This window comes from Eulemur rufifrons, chromosome 24 (genome assembly GCF_041146395.1).
Source record: "Eulemur rufifrons isolate Redbay chromosome 24, OSU_ERuf_1, whole genome shotgun sequence".
NCBI lineage: Eukaryota > Metazoa > Chordata > Mammalia > Primates > Lemuridae > Eulemur > Eulemur rufifrons.
This window is the reverse complement of record NC_091006.1, coordinates 9297830-9315680: the sequence shown is the minus strand read 5'-3', so window position 1 is coordinate 9315680 and position 17851 is coordinate 9297830. Positions and strand designations below refer to the sequence as shown.

The window sequence follows — 17851 nt, the reverse complement described above, 5'->3', positions numbered from 1 at the left end:
TTTTCTTTATTTTGTTAATATGATGGAACATATTAATTTTTTTGTATGTTAAACCAACCTTACATTTTTGGAATAAATCAACTAAGTCATGATGTAAGATCCTTTTTGTATATTGCTGTATATCTCTGTTCATATTTTTTAAGTGGCTTGACTTATACTGCCAGCTTGCTCTCACAAACTCAGGCTGAGAAATTAGTACAAAATTGATCCCAGGCTTGGAGTGCCAGGAAATTGGAGAAACCATCAAGAAAACTCTCTGGAAGTATGTAACTTCCATTGACACTTAGAAGAATTTTTACAAATAACCCCAAATTTAACATAAGGAAACAAGCCACCAGGAATTATAGCAGCAGAAACAACAAACAACAGAACTCTAGCATCAAGATATTTAGGTACTACATTTATTGGGTACAGAATGTAACATAAATAAGTTCAAAAGAAGGAAAAAGTGAAAAGGATGAAAAATTCTAGGCTGTGTCCAACTTGGGAAGCTGTAAAATAAAGAATAGCAGAATAAGTACCCAAAAGATGGGTTGAAGTAAACAATGAGCATAAATTAAAGACATAGAAAACACTGATAAGCTAAACACCAACATAGAAAATTAAAGACATAGAAAACACTGATAAGCTAAACACCAACAACTGCTTATTTGAAGTGATACACTTATGATTAATTAATAAAAAGGAGAAAAGGCACAAATAATATTTTTTTAATTTTTTATAATTTTACTGTATTCTTTTTTTTTTTCCTATGGTAGAAACGGCCTTTATTGGTTGCAACGCGAAGTGCAAGAGGAGGGGATAGGATAGGACAGCTCCCACTCCTGGGGCAGCGTCCGTCGTCCCTGCTGCCACCCTGGGAAAGTACTTTATTCTTTTAAAATTAATATGGAATGCTTCATGAATGTGCCTGTCATCCTTGCGCAGGGGCCATGCTAATATTCTCTGTATCATTCCAATTTTAGTATATGTGCTGCAGAAGTGAGCACAGGCACAAATAATATTAGGAAAGGAAAAGACTGCACGGAAATAGAAAATATTTTTGAATTAGAAATTTGAAAACAGATGGTCAGTTTCCTAGAAAGCTATAACTGAAAGAATTGACAAGAAGAGACAGAAAAATTTAATAAACAATTAGCCATTAATGATATAGTATCAGTACTTTAGAATTTAAATTCTAATCATCACCAGGCTCAGATAATTGTGTGACATAGTTGAATCAGGGAAGAGTTCAGACACATCTTATGTGCCACTTTGGGCCCTCTCAGCCTCACCTGTGCCTGGGGCCTTTGGAAACTCGTTTCTCTGGATTCTCTGCTGCAGCAACCACTGTGCATGAACTCAGACCGACTCTACAGGGGCACAAGCAACAACAGAGCCTGACCTCATGCCTGCACTGGGCACCTTTTACCTCAAGCCCTGGGGCTTCCCTGTTGATGCTGATAGTGAACCCATTAAACTCCCATTCATACACAACCCGGAAGTGCAGCTGAACTTCATACAAGCCACTCCCTCCTTCCCTACCACGCTACACTTCTCCCTCACTCCTGTTTCCCTGGAATTGTACTTCCTTAATAAAACAATAGCACAGAAACTTCTCAGGATCCTCCCTGTGGGGAATGCAAGCTAAGAGGGTTGTTTCCAGGAGAAGCTCTCAAAAGCAGACCCATGGGATAGGATTTCAAGCCTTGATTACTTACCCAAGTTTGGCCCAAGTCTGTTCTCACAGTGAGTTCAGTGAGTCCATGAACCCACCCTATGGTTGTTCTCCTCTACCCTCTAACATATATTTGGGAGAGATAAGCTTACCATCTGGTAAAACTCATCATAGTGCCTAAGGGCCATTATAGTATAAGAGCCCAGGTGGAAACCCTTGAAACTCAACACTATCATGGGAGGAATTACAGAGAATTGCACCATCACCAAAAACTTAGAGGAAACCACGCACCATGGCTTGCACCGGTAGTCCCAGCTAGTCGGGAGGCTGAAGCAGGAGCATCGCTTTGAGACCAGGAGTTTGAGACTAGCCTGGACAACACAGCAAGACCCAGAGACCTCATCTCTTTAAAAAAATGAAAAAAATTAGTGGAGTGTGGTGGCATGCACCTGTCATCCCAGCTACTCGGGAGGCTAAGGCCTGGGTAGAGGGCACATGTCCAAGGAAGTCAGGGAGAGACAGGAGTAGAATTACCAGATTTATCAAATAAAAATATAGGACATGTAATAAAATTTGAATTTCAGATAAACAACAAATAACTTTGTAGTATAAGGGACAACTTGGAAAGAGAGTTGGGAGTTGGGAGAAAGGAAAAAGAAAGAGGTGGAAGAAGAGGGGTGGGGGTGGAAGAGAGGCGGGGGGACATGGATCAAGAGGTGGAGGAGAAGTAGGGGGAAGAAGTATGTGGCAAGAGAAGGGGGTGACACGGGGGTGAGGGAAGTCAAGGACGCGAGTGGGAGAAGGATGGGAGGGTAGGAAAGGGACAGGCGATGGGAATCTTGGGAAAGGCAGAGAAGTTCAGAATATAGAGGGAACTGGGACTGTTAGAAGTTTGAGGATAGAAATGGAGGAATCCAGGGTCAAGAGAGATTCTTCTGAGTGTTCTTCTCAGTATTTATCTGAGGCCCCCTCGTCCCCCACGTCACCAGTGTGGACTGTGTGTGCAGACACTGGCGTGGCCAGAACGTGTCCAAGCGTCCCCTGAGTTTCAGGCATCTCTACTGCTGGGACCAAAACTCAGGCAATGAGCACATATGATCCCTCATATCCTGACCCTCCCGAAGACTCCGTCTCTGCAGTTCTCTGAGACCTGGCAGGTCAGAGGGCAGTGCTTCCAGAATGCAGCAACACCTGCCCTCCCTCACATCTGGAAGAATCAAAAGTTCAGGGAGAGGGGAGGGACTCTCTGAAGGACACACAGTGAATGCAGGCTGGCTCCTGGGTCTTCTGGCCCACATCTGATGATCTTCCAACAACACCTGTCTCCTTGATTTGCTTCCCCCTCACCCCAACCCTCCCTTTAAGTGGTCCTAAAATCCACTTCAACCTAATTCCCAACTCCTGCTCCTCTTGCTGTGGACCTCCTCCTAGAAGCCTTCTGTCTTCCACTTTGTCATAAGTCAATCCTCCTCCAACATCCTCCCATCTTTGTGTGGCTTTCCACTGTCACCATTACAGTTGTTCATGTTGGGCACTGCACAAGAGCACTATATGTAAGGAGGTGTCATTCACATCACAGACATATTTATTATTTTGAAAACAAAGTTTTGGAAATTTTTGTATACTAAGTTATTCCTCTGCTGATTATAAAGTTTAAGTGATTCATAATTTATTGCAACAATGTTCCAGCAGATGGCAGTAAAGTATCTTGTTCCAACAGGGTTGGTATACTAAGGAGACAGCAGTTTTGAAATGAAAAGACCTAGTTGATTCATATAATCTAAAAGAGTCTGTGCCTCTAACCAAGGAGCTGCTTTTCCACCTGATATGCAGGACACTTTTTAATGTCTGCACATTGGCTGTATTCAATATTTCATGTTGCAATTCATATTTTCAGCTAAGTGTTTACTGTACCGGACTGGAATTATTGAATTCCAAATTTAAATCTACAAGTCCTTTCACTTGGCATGAGTCACTATATAATCACAGACATCCAATTACCATTAATAATCCACAAAGAATGTGGGTGGGTGGAAATTAAAGAGTATTATGCAATCATCTGTTAATTATATTACTATAGTAGCTGTTTATTATTGTTTTAGAAATTTCATCAGTATAAAAATAAGCTATTATTAAAATTTAATGATTTGTTACCTACATACTATTTTAAGATGTCAAAATTCTAAGATAAGGCCGGGCAAGGTGGCTCACGTGTAATCCCAGCACTTTGGGAGGCCAAGGTGGGAGCATAGCTTGAGGCCAGGAGTTCAAGACCAGCCTGGGCAACATATGAGGCCCTGTCTCTACCAATATAAAATTTATTTTTAAAAAATTCTAAGATAAAATATTAACCCTATTTGACATCTATCAAGAAGGAAAAATAATTAGGATCAGAAAATGGAAAGCTACTATAAAACTAAGTGGATCACTGAATTAATTTTTGAGAAAAATAAAGTGGCAAGGGGAAAAAAATTCCACAGCTGCTATTTTGGCAAAATACAGCACAGATCCATTAATAATTGGGCAGAACAGAACATGAATTTACCTTCTACCTCCACATAAACTAAGAAGCAAAAATTCAAGAAATGACTGGAAAAGGGGGGAGATGAAGAATCCTCTAATTAAATATTCTTTGTGCCATGCCAGGTACCCAGCAGTCTAATTTGAATATTAAACTCCTAAAATTTGAATATTAAATCTGTAAATGTAAACTTTTAAAAATTATTCACTTTACATAAGAACATTTAACTTCCAAAAGATAGTAATGATAGACAGAAAACTTATTTCACACAAATCCTCCTAACTGGGGAATAAATGATCAGATCCACATACCTTTGTTTCATCTCAAGGGGTCTTGTAATGAACCTTTATGTCAAACTCTGGCGGTGGAAAAAATACACTAAAGAAAAAGGGGCCGGGCGCGGTGGCTCACGCCTGTAGTCCTAGCACTCCGGGAGGCCGAGGCGGGTGGATCACTCGAGGTCAGGAGTTCCAGGCCAGCCTGAGCAAGGGCGAGACCCTGTCTCTACTAAAAATAGAAAGAAATGATTTGGACAGCTAAAAATATATAGAGAAAAAAATTAGCCGAGCATGGTGGCGCATGCCTGTAGTCCCAGCTACTCGGGAGGCTGAGGCAGGAGGATCGCTTGAGCCCAGGAGTTTGAGGTTGCTGTGAGCTGGGCTGACGCCATGGCACTCTAGCCCGGGCAACAGAGTGAGACTCTGTCTCAAAAAAAAAAAAGAAAGAAAAAAGATTCATGGAATGTGGTAGATGCTGCGATCTGCCACCAAGATCTCTTCAAGAATGAGGGATTCTCTTCGCTGCCTCTGTTGTCAGCCCCCTAGGGCATTGCCTCAGCTAACCAGAGCCCACAGCCCAGCACAGGAGCTCCCCATGGGGTGCCTGAGCCCTTCGTTGGAACTGGGTCACAGCTGAACCTCTCCCTCTGCCCAGTCCAACTTCCTTCGCTTCGCTTCCGCAGCTGTGGATCCCAAGGTCCCGCACGCTGATCTCGGCCTCAGAGTCTGCCTCCTGGAAGAGCCCAACCTGCGACAGCACGGATGAGCAGCAACCATCGCATATTATTTGAAAGCGAGGAGAAAGTGAGGCGCACGTCCACAGTAGTGTGCAATATTCACAATGAATACAGATAAAAAGTAAAGAAGCCGAGGGGCTCCAGTCCACCTGGAACAATCTGTCATCATATCCCCTGGGTACAAAAGACGGTGGGAAACAAACTGATTGACTTTCTTATTGATATGGGGGCTACAGATTCTGTAACTAACACCGGCTTATCCCCTGATTCAAAGGAGACCTATGTTAGTCACGGGAGTGTCAGGGGAAGCTATGACTTGCCCCTTCCTACAACCTTTATATTGTCATCTTAAAGATGCAAACCTGAAACATGACTTTTTAATATATGCCTGCATGTCCTCTTCCCCTCCTGGGTTGAGATTTACTCGCTAGATTAAGTGTTTGAGTTGTTTTTTTCCCCTGGACGTCTAGAGATGGAGGTTCTGCCTGAACATGCCTGCACCTTCCAGATGCTGCTACTGCAGCCAAACAATGAATCTCCTTGTGAGAAAACCTAAGACATTCTCAGCAAGGTAAGAGAGAGCATCTGAGCAGATGGAAAACCAGGTCGGGCCATAACAGCTGACCCAGTAAAAGTTATCTTTAAAAAAAAAAAACAACATGAGATACCTAACCTGAAACAATATCCATTAAAACACACAGAGCAAGAGAGAGAGAGAGAGAGAGAGAGAAGAGAATATGCCCTTACTGGAGGCTTTCCTAAAACAAGGCCTAATGTACCCATGACACTCTGCCTATAAGACCCCCATCCTGTGGGTGCACAAGCCTCACCCGGAGGAATACCGGATTGTTCGGGATCTCCAGGCCATAAACCAGATTGTCCAGGAAGTACACCCAGTAGTTCCAAATCCATACACCCTGCTCACCGCCTTGTCAAGAGACCTATGCTGGTTTACGGTTTTAGATTTAAAAGGTGCCTTTCTTTTGCATCCCATGGGATAAAGGCTCCCAAGAGATCTTTGCTTGCAAATGGCAGGCTCCTAAGACGAATGCCAAACAACAGTTTTGTTAGACTGTTTTACCTCAAGGTTTTAAAAATTCGCCCACAATATTTAGGAAAATCCTAGCCAGAGTATTTTAGAGACCTCCAACTAACAGATGGAATCCCTTTACAATATGTAGATGACATTCTTACTGCTAATGAAACCCCAAAAGCCTCTGTCGAGAAAACCATTCAGACACTAAACTTTTTGGCTGATAGAGACTACAAAAGAAAGCCCAGATTTGCAAAAAAAAAAAAAAACAAAAAAAAACAAAAAAAACAAAACACCACGAAATATCTAAGCTTTAAATTATCAAAAATACAAAAAAAACTTGCTCTCAAACGAGAGGCCATCACTCGAGTAGCAACCCCCACCACCTGCCACAACGGTGGCGCTCCCTGCGAACAACAGGCTTCGGTTACATTCAGATATTTAATTTTAGACTAATAATGAAGCCCCTATATAAAGCTTTTAAAATAAGACATCTTAAACACTTGATATGGACCCAGGAATGCCAAAATGCATTTAATCACATTAAAAAAAAAAACAAAAAAACTACTAACCACCCCAGCTCTAAGACTCCCTGATTTAAAAAAGCCTTTTGACCTTTTCGTACAAAAAAAGACAAGGCCTAAGCCTGGAGGTCCTAACTCAAGACCTTGGACCAGTTAAGAGGCCAGTGGCCTGTGTCTCTGAACAACTTGATAGGACAACAAAGAGATGGCCTCCTTGCCTCCGAGCAGTGGCTGCCACTGGTGACATAATACCGGAGGCTGAGAAGTTTACACCGAGAAAACCCACCACTGTATTTAGTCCTCACCGCATCCTGCCCTTACTAGAGCATAAGAGGATATTGGCTAACCTTGGGAAGGTTAGGCAGATATCAAGCCATCTTATTATTAATAAATAATCCGGAGGTGAGGCTCAAAGCCACGTCCACGTTCAACCCTGCCATGCTGCTACCTGCTGAGCTCGAGCAAGATCCCATGCACTGTTGTCTTCAGACTATCGAACAAGTATTTCCTAGCCGCCCTGACCTGACTCACCAGCCATTGCAACAGCCAGAGTTGGAAATGTTTATGGACAAAAACAGCTTCATGGACCCAAGACATCATCGAGCAGGGTATGCAGTTGTCACCTTACAGTACACCTTAAAAACCAAGGCTTTGTCTCTGGACACATCAGTTCAGAGGGTTGAACTAACAGCCCTCACCAGGGCTCTCCAAACAGATAAAGACAAAACTGTCAATATGTACACAGACTAAATGTTTGCTTTCTCAGTGGTGTATGCACAGGGGCCCGTATGAAAAAAGACTTTTAACTACTTACTAAAAATAAAGGCATCAAACATACTTCAAACGTTTAACCTTATTAAAATCTGTTGATGACCCTAAAAAAGTGACTATTATACACTGTGCCAGACACCAGAAGGGGGATTCCCTGATAACAAAAAAAAAGAAACCAACTGGCAGATTAAGCAAACGAGGCTCCGCAGACTCTAAGTTTTGATTAGCGTCCGGCCCCTCGATTCCCCAAATTGACTTTACCAACTATCAGCCTCCATGTACCCAAAAGAACTTGAAAAGAGCCAAAGAAGAGGCATTTGGGTCTTCCACCCCAGAACACCCTGGCTAAAAACATATTTCAGACAGTAGCATCCTGGTGCCTGAGGCCTTTTTAAAGAAAAAGCATAAGTCAAATTCAAAAAAAACCTTCATTATGAGAGAAATACTATGTTACGATAGATCCAAACACATCTGCTCTGCTCATATTTACAATGGACCATCCAAAAGGTCATTCGACAATATATAATTTATGCCAAAAATGGCCCTCAGGCAGGGTTTCCCCTGCCATTAAAGGGAGGTGAGTATCGAAGAACAACCCCCTGCGAGGACTGACAGGTGGACTTTACTGGGATGCCCTGAGCCCCTGGACACATCAGGTACCTTTTGATGTTTGTTGACACCTTCACAGAATGGGTTAAAGCCTTTCCCTCCAGAACAGAAAAGGCCACAAAAGTGACTAAAGCCCTATTTTAAACAATAATCCCTAGATATAGACTTCCCATAAAAATTCAGAGACAATGGGGCTGACTTCCTCTTCCCAAACAACTTAGGAAGTGTCAAATGTTTTAAAAATAGATTAAAAACTTCATGCTTCATGTTGACCCCAGTCCACTAAAAAGACTAAGAAGATAAATCAGACCTTTAAAAAATTGCCAAAATCTGCCAAGAGACCAATTTAACTGGCATAAGATGTTACCTTCGGCCCTGTTAGAGATCCAGGTGGCCCCCCAAAGGAGGCCCCAATTAATCCACTTTAAGATAATGTACAGAAGACGATTCCTGGCCTTGCTGACAGGAGGGGACCTTGTGTAACAAAAGAAAATAACAATTAGACAATATTTAAGAATCTAACTTCTGCTCATGAGTTTGCTTTTAACAGGCTACTGTTCCCAACCAACGTCTCTCTGCTACTTCAAGGTGATTTCTCCTCAAATCGTAGAAAGAGCACAGACCACAGGACCAACAGGTCCCCTGATGGACTGGCCCCTCTAACATGCTCCTGACCACCTACTGATCAGTCAGGCTAGCCGGAACAAAACCCTGGATTCATCATACCCAAGCAAAACTTGCCCCTCCAGAAGCTAAACAAACAAAGAACAACAAAATGATCTTAGGTTGCTGTTTCCAGCCAAGCCTACTAGCAGACAAATAAAATAAATTAGGTCTTTACGTTTTAGGTCATGACTACCTTACAAACCCTTTCTTCTTTTGCATAAAAACACAGTTCATTGGTGTGAATTTCCCAAACCCTAGCTGCTTCTGCTAACTTATCCCATTGTTAAATATGTCACTCCAAACCTCATTCTGTCCTAGACCAGCATGACCCTCTAATCCTGCCAGTTTATGATTTTTCAAATATCTCTATCTACACATATAAACATGCAAAGATCTCCAAAAGAGTAGTATATAGTGTACAGCTCACCTGATTCATACTTGGGGCTACCAAACCCCTTTATTTCCATCTGACTTCTCAATCGAGATACCCCTTCCCCTTCTTAAAAGATGACATAGGACAATTCTCACCAAATGATATCCAGATAACACCTCTTTTGACTTCAGTTTTGTAACACAAAAAAAGATATTAGATAGTCCCATCCTTACCCAAATGTGACAACAGTCTGACAGATCCAAAGCTGAAAGAAAATGACTTTAATGAGGGCCTCAACTAATGACTGTGGCTTGTGCTCCTGTCTATAGTTAGGAAAACCAACCCTGGGCCTATAGATCTATTAGGAAAAGAGATCTTAGGCAATCTTTATTGGGATGCTCAGTTACACCATTCTCTATACACAATAAAAGTGTCGATAGACACTAGGCAGGTGTCTTAAAACTATTTTCCAGGGTCTCCCAAGAAATTTTTTTTTTTTGAGACAGAGTCTTGCTCTGTTGCCTGGGCTAGAGTGCCGTGGCATCAGCCTAGCTCACAGCAACCTCAAACTCCTGGGCTCAAGCGATCCTCCTGCCTCAGCCTCCCGAGTAGCTGGGACTACAGGTATGCGCCACCATGCCCGGCTAATTTTTTCTGTATATTTTTAGTTGTCCAGATAATTTCTTTCTATTTTTAGTAGAGACGGGGTCTCGCTCTTGCTCAGGCTGGTCTTAAACTCCTGACCTTGAGCGATCCTCCCACCTCGGCCTCCCAGAGTGCTAGGATTACAGGCGTGAGCCACCGCGCCCGGCCTCCCAAGAAATTTTAAAAAGAGGTTTCATGGGGGCGGGGGTGCTGAAGCAAATTTGCCAGGAGAGATTCCTGATGACACAGGACACTTCTTTAGATACACTTGACTCCTGTGGTGGAGAGTGGCTACTCATCAACATGTGCTTAAAACTTATTTGTTATTTTAAGAGTTATAACTAATGACACTTCTGTTGCTGTCACAACACAACAAAAGGCTTCAGATTGTCCGGCTAAAGTTGTCTTAGACAATCAGGTAGCGTTAGGTTACCTATTAGCTGAACAAGGCGGGGTATATACATAATAACAAACTGCTCCTGCTACACGTACATTGACACCTCAGCTAAAGTTCAATAAAATAAGAAAACATTCTCCATGGTTACAACAAATAAAAAAATAATAAAGCAGGATTAAAAAATTGGTTCTCTAGACTATTTTCTTAGATCCCACAAGGGATCTGATCCTTATATTCCTGTGTCCTTAAATTTGGCTTACCTCTTCTATTAATTATTGTTATTTATGGCTTATATCTTGATTAATGTCATCATAGATTAAAGTGCTACTGGAAAACTATAGATAGAAACACTCAGATAATAATATTACAGCATACAAAACATAGACCTGGCCCCTATAAATATTTCCAACTTTAAATGGATGAGTTCCATTCCTCAGTTTCCCCACCTTTGCCCCTTTTCAGCAGAAAATTACCCCCAAAATGAACACCCTTCTTCCTCCGTAAATAAGAAATTTAAAAAGACAGTGGGGATTTGTAGCCAGGCCCCCTTGAGATTTTAGTATGCTGGCATTTTTTTTTTTTTTTAGACAGAGTCTCACTTTGTTGCCCAGGCTAGAGTGAGTGCCGTGGCGTCAGCTTAGCTCACAGCAACCTCAGACTCCTCGGCTTAAGCGATCCTACTGCCTCAGCCTCCCGAGTAGCTGGGACTACAGGCATGCGCCACTATGCCCGGCTAATTTTTTCTATATATGTTTTTAGTTGTCCATATAAATTCTTTCTATTTTTAGTAGAGACGGGGTCTCGCTCTTGCTCAGGCTGGTCTCGAACTCCTGACCTTGAGCAATCCACCCGCCTCGGCCTCCCAGAGTGCTAGGATTACAGGCGTGAGCCACCGCGCCCGGCCTGCTGGCATTTTTTAATGACAAAAATAATGTAAAATTTGACGAGGTCCTTGTTTGCTTACACCTGTTAACCACTCGCTTCCTGCCCAGTGGGGCCCCGTGTTCACACAATGATTATTAACTGCTAATGTACTGCTTGTTTGTCAAGCCGAGCAGACAACTCCAGGGCCAGGAGGAAAATCTACGAGTTTGTTTTGCAGAAGCAATGAATGAACGCCCTTGAGGAACTTGAGACTAGCTGCTCACCGCCCAGAAGTCTGGTTGCTCCAGGTGTCATTTGGGACTAAAGCCACACAGACTCCTACCCCCAGGTCCCTGAAACTCCCCTTCCCTTACTCCCTAGCTTCATAAAAAGTCCCCACTTCATCTTTTTCTTAAGATGGGTTTGAGGGATCTTGCATTCCTGTCTTCTCGCTTGGGCCAAATCAAATAAACCTTTCTCTGTCTCAAACACTGGTGTCACTGTGTTTGGCTTTAGCTACACATTGGGTACACAAGCCTGAATTGGGGGTTCAACAACACACACTTTGGGGGATTTTGACTAGTAAATGACATAACCAGAGACAGATGGTATGCATGTTTAGTAAACTGCTTACCAAAACCAAATCTGGAAAAAATAATTTGAGAGGCCAGGTATTTGTAAAATGTGATTGGAAATGGAAGCATGCAGGGAAGCTGATGGAATGCGAGAGAACATCCCTGGAAACCTGCCAAGGCATTCAACAGACCCGTGTGGACACTCAGACACTAGGCATATAAGGACACCCACACAGAGCTCCAAAAGACAGGTGGAGCTGAGGCTGGGTCGGCACCTCCTGACCGGTTTCCTCTCTCCCTTCCTGGAGGAGTAAATCCTTATTCTGCCCATTCGTTAGACTGGACAATGAGTAATGGAGCAAAAATTTCTTTTGACACCCCTGAATTTTTATATACCATTCAAGCACTCTACAACTACTTTTCCACTTCTAATAAATGTCGGAACATGTTGAAAATATGTTTATCCAAAATAAATTTGAAACTATGTGATACATAAAGGGAAAGTTAATTTGGTGGCATCAGACCACTAAGAATTCAATTTGAGGTAGCAATTGACACTCTTAGACATTGTTCATGACATTGATAAAGATTTACACATTAGAACATAAACCAGCATTACACCTTGAAAAATAGCTACTTTTAAATAGTGTTTTAAGTGAGATTAAGATTTTGAGCAAAATAAGCCAGGAACCAAATCCAATACACCTAATATTCTGACGAGCTCCAAGAGGGAAGGGGTAGAACAAGATCAGAGATAGGTAATTGTTGAGTCTGGGCAGTAGGTACATTATTCTCTGTACATTTGCTTGTGTTTGAAAATTTCTACAATAAAAAATTTCTTTTTTTTGAGACAGAGTCTCGCTTTGTTGCCCGGGCTAGAGTGAGTGCCGTGGCGTCAGTCTAGCTCACAGCAACCTCAAACTACTGGGCTTAAGCGATCCTACTGTCTCAGCCTCCCGAGTAGCTGGGACTACAGGCATGCGCCACCATGCCCGGCTAATTTTTTTTTGTATATATATATTTTAGTTGTTCATATAATTTCTTTCTATTTTTAGTAGAGACGGGGTCTCGCTCTTGCTCAGGCTGGTCTCGAACTCCTGACCTCGAGCGATCCACCCGCCTCGGCCTCCCAGAGTGCTAGGATTACAGGCGTGAGCCACCGCGCCCGGCCAATAAAAAATTTTTGAAATAGGACCTTAATGGCTACCACAAAACAGCCTCAGTTTTCCCCATCTTTGAAGTAATTAATTATTTAATTACTAAAGTTTCATTGATAAAAAATGATCACAGGCTGGGCGCTATGGCTCTCACCTGTAATCCTAGCACTCTGGGAGGCAGAGGCGGGAGGATTACTTGAGGTTAGGAGTTCGAGACCAGCCTGAGCAAGAGTGAGACCCCATCTCTGCTAAAAATAGAAAAATTTGCCGGGCATGGTGGCATGTGCCTGTAATCCCAGCTACTCAGGAGGCTGAGGCAGGAGAATCGCTTGAGCCCAGGGGTTTGAGGTTGCTGTGAGCTAGGCTAACACCACAGCACTCTAGCCCAGGTGACAAAGTGAGACTGCATCTCAAAAAAAAAAAAAAGTGATCACAAAAAAATAAAAGAATCTTTGGATTCATAGGGAGCTCAGTGTTCATGTTGTATGGATGCAAGAGTCCCACCAAAATCCCTAGTAATGGTCACTGGGTTTTCACTTGATTACCTCCTGTAATGGGGAACTTCCTACCTGATACCTCAAAGTCTCCAAATGTACCTGAAGTTTACCAGAGTCAAAATCATAGACACACACACACACACACACACACACACACGCTGACCAAGCTGGTCTGCCTACTCTGTAAGTCTTAATCCCCAAAACCGTGAACTGCTGTGAAGACCTCCAATGCCTGCACCTTCCACAGGGACTTCAGAAAACCTAGCCTCCTTCCTGGTCAGACTCTACTCTCCAGAGGTCCTGAGTGTCCACGTAGCACCCCCCCCCACCCCCGTCTGGATAGCCCCCCACAGGCAGCCTGGGGCAACAAGAGAATCCGGAAGAGTAATTTGGATGCAAAACAGGTTCTGGGAAGTGAGGCCGGATGGGAAGGGCAGGGATTTGGCAAGATGAGGGTAAGGGAGTCCATGCCTGGTGAGTGTCCCCAGTGGCTGGGTGTCTGCTGTCAAAGCAAAATTGCACTGGACAAAGTTAAACAGGCAAGGGAGACTTCAAGATGATTGCAACAGGGAGAGAGACCGAACTCGACTGCACTGAAACAAAAGGTAGGAGGGTGTTTAAGCGCTGGGTGAGCTAATGGAAAAGTACCAGAGAATGAAGTGACAGGGGTATTGGTCAAGGGGATGTGTCTGGCACATAGAGTTATTCCCGAGTTTTCGAAAGCTTTGCTCTGTGATTGGGCCGTCTGTGTTTGCTGATTGTTGATTACCCGTTAGGCTTCTCCTTCCCGGGACTGGAGATAGGGGGCGCTGTCTCCCTCGATGATTTCAAAAGGATGCCTTCCAGGTCCTTGAGAAAGACATTCTTGGCTTTTAAAGCTAGCAAGGGACCAGGAGATTTACGGATATTTCAAAGGGGAGAGAAAGAATTTGCAATTATAGGCCGGGCCCGGTGGCTCACGCCTGTAATCCTTGCACTCTGGGAGGCCCAGGCGGGCGGATCGTTTGAGCTCGGGAGTTTGAGACCAGCCTGAGCAAGAGCGAGACCCCATCTCTACTAAAAATATGGACAACTAAAAATATATATAGAAAAAATTAGCCGGGCATGGTGGCCATGCCTGTAGTCCCAGTTACTCGGGAAGCTGAGGCAGGAGGATCCCTTGAGCTCAGGAGTTTGAGGTTGCTGTGAGCTAGGCTGATGCCATGGCACTCTAGCCCGGGCAACAGAGTGAGACTCTGCCTCAAAAAAAAATAAAAAAATAAAAAAATAATAAAAATAATAATAATAATAAAAAGAATTTGCAATTACAGTTGGCCTTATCTGTATCCACAGAGTCAACGAAACTTGGACCAAAAGAGAGGAGAGAATAAAAAATAATGCAACAACAAAAACAATACAAATAAAAAACAATACAGTATAACAACTATTCACATAGCACATTGCATTATGTATTATAAATAATCTAGAGATGATTTAAAATATGCGGGAGGATGTGCATCGGTTATATGCAAATACTACGCCATTTTATATCAGAGACTTAAGCATCTTCGGAGTGTGGTAACGTTGGAGGTCCTAGAACAAATCCCCCTCGGATACCAAGGGATGACTACAAGTTTTCTAAAGTAAGTGCTCAGGAAAAGAGAGGTCAGGGGCTTAGAGTCAGGAAGAAATCTGTCTAAAGTTTAGTCAAGATCAGGGGACTGTTAAGGCCCTCTTGGTCACTAGCATCATGACGACTCTCTCCCAGCCGTCTCGGGGTCTGTGATTCTAGGTGTCTGCACATGCCTGCTGCCCACCCTACAAGGCCAGTGGATGGATCTGGTCACAGCAGGCAGCATCTCCAAACAGCAAGAAGTGAGACCAGTCGGGAGGCGCTAGCCAGGGTCTCTGCCCCAGCACCAACCTCCTGCTGGGGCATCTGTCTGAATGTCCTCATCTGCTCAGCGTCTGAGCGTCCCCATAGGTCTGTCTGTGTCCTTGGAAGACAAGGTGACCCTCCCTCTGGTTGTCTTCCATGTCTCTATCTCCCTGATGTTTTTTAATTTCATTCATTTAATAAGCATTTATTAAACACCATCCGTGGGCATGTTCTGTTCACTGGGGTGTCCCTCTTAACCTCTGGGTTTGTCTGTGTGTCCATAATCACATCTGTGTACCAGGTTGTGTCTGTCTTCCTGCATCTCATATGTAACCATCTCTCTGGAAATGCCTCCCCCCCATTTCTATCTTGTGTCTCTTCTTCTGTCTGTCTTTCTCTTGATGCCTCTCAGTTAGTCTGTCTATTGATTGATTGATTCATTCATTCATACAATATCTCAAACACCCCTGGAGGCCCCTGAGGAGTCATAGTCTGTTGGGGGAGACAGACACTAGACCAGCCTAGCTTGATCAGGGCTGGCAGACGGAGAGGTGCTGGAGGCTGAGGATGGATGCTGAGCGGGGAGATGGGGGTCAGAGAGGGCTGCCAGGAGGGGGCGATGGGTGTGTCCCTGTGTCCGGAGATGCATCCCAGGATTGGAAGCCATGTGGGTGCTGTGTGTTGGGGTGGGGGAAGAGAAGAGAAAGAAAAAGGCCCTATGTGCCAACTTCAGACTGAGCAGAGTCTGGGAAGGAGGATAGGAACAGAGCCAGCAAAACACAAACCTCCCAAAATTAAGGGCTACAGGCTCCCCGTCCCCTCTTCCCTCAGACCAAGGATCCAGGTCCCTAGCACCCAAGGCTCATCCTGGTCCCATCGTGATTACCTAGGAGGAGACCAGCCCACGTGAGGGAGGGTGGGGTGGAGGAATACTGGCCTGGCTGGGTAGCCGGGATGCCTAGGGCTCAGCAGGAGAACCAGCCAGACAGCAAATCAAAGCAGGAGGAGCTGTCCCAGGTGTCTCAGCTCAGCTCCACGCTCTGGCATGGGGGTCCCCAGAGCCATTCTGCTCTGCCTCTTTGCGGCTGTGCTCTGCCTGACAGGTACCCAAATTTCCCAGTCCAATAGCAAAAGGGGTGTGGAGGCCTGGACCCCTGGGTCTGAGGGAGGAGGGGCTGGGGCTGGACCCCTGGTCTGAGGGAGGAGGGGCTGGGGCTGGACCCCTGGGTCTGAGGGAGGAGGGGCTGGGGCTGGACCCCTGGTCTGAGGGAGGAGGGGCTGGGGCTGGACCCCTGGGTCAGAGGGAGGAGGGGCTGGGGGCCTGGACCCCTGTGTCTGAGGGAGAAGGGGCTGGGGCTGGACCCCTGGGTCTGAGGGAGGAGGGACTGGGCCTGGACCCCTGGGTCTGAGGGAGGAGGGGCTGGGGCTGGACCCCCGGGTCTGAGGGAGGGGCTGGGGCTGGACCCCTGGGTCTGAGGGAGGAGGGGCTGGGTCTGGACCCCTGGGTCTGAGGGAGGAGGGGCTGGGGCTGGACCCCTGGGTCTGAGGGAGGAGGGGCTGGGGCTGGACCCCTGGGTCTCAGGGAGGAGGGGCTGGGGCTGGACCCCTGGGTCTGAGGGAAGAGGGGCTGGGGCTGGACCCCTGGGTCTGAGGGAGGAGGGGCTGGGGGTCTGGACCCCCGGGTCTGAGGGAGGAGGGGCTGGGGCTGGACCCCTGGGTCTGAGGGAGGAGGGGCTGGGAGCCCAGACTCCTGAGTCTTGGTCCAGGGGGGCCTGGAGACCATGTCCTCTTCATTTTTCTTCCTCTCATTTATTCTTCCCCCATCAGTCATTTTCTCTGGCATCTCTCTTCCCGCCACTCCAGCACTTCTTATCCTCTTTGCCTAAACCCCTATTCAAAGGTACTTCTGGGCCAGGCACAGTGGCTCATGCCTATAATTCTAGCACTTTGGGACCCCAAGGTGGGAGGATCGCTTGAGGTCAAGAGTTCAAGACCAGCCTGAGCAACACAGTGAGACCCCATCTCTACAAAAAATAGAAAAATTAGCTGGACATTTTTGTGCATAAGCAGAATAATGCATTCAGGATATTCTGTGTATATCTGTGAGGTTTGCGGGAACCTGTGTATATTTGGTTGTGTTTATGTCAGTGTTTAAGTGTTCTGTGTGTGTATCGCTGGGGCTGACGGGTATGTGCATTTGCAGTCCAAGATCGCACATCACTCTGCCCGTACTGTCACTCTGCTACTGTCACTCTGCCAGTACTGGAGCGTGTCTCTCCGGCAGTGTTCTGTAGATACCGTGAGTGCAGTGTGAGGAGGGATGGGCAGAGCAGAAGTGAATCACTTCCTCCTCCCTTATCTAAATCTCAGAGGGTTTCCTGGATGAGGGTGGAGATCTGGAACAGCCTGGAGGGAAAAACTGGGCCGGCAGCTGCAGGGAGGTCATTATTCTGCCACGAGACAGACACAGCCCTGACCAGCTGCAATAGCAGACTCTGGTTCTCGCAAGGCCACAAGGCCTGCTTTCCTCAGAGCAGAGGGGCCTGGCCCACGTGGCCGTCCTTTGCAGGGTGGGGCCCTGAGTCCCTGAGGCAGGCTCATGCTGTCCCTGCTGACCCTGCCCCCGCGCCTCTCCTCAGGGTCGGGAGCCCTGCAGTGCTACAGCTTTGAGCACACCTACTTCAGCCCC

At 45.4% G+C, this 17851-nt stretch overlaps 1 non-coding gene across 1 annotated transcript; it reads right to left on the bottom strand.

Annotated features, from left to right (window-relative positions):
• Window positions 1–882: 882 nt before the first annotated feature.
• Window positions 883–989, bottom strand: LOC138375237 (U6 spliceosomal RNA). Its single transcript, XR_011231480.1, has one exon. It is a non-coding gene; the product is annotated as a U6 spliceosomal RNA (small nuclear RNA).
• Between the last annotated feature and the right edge of the window lie 16862 nt (window positions 990–17851).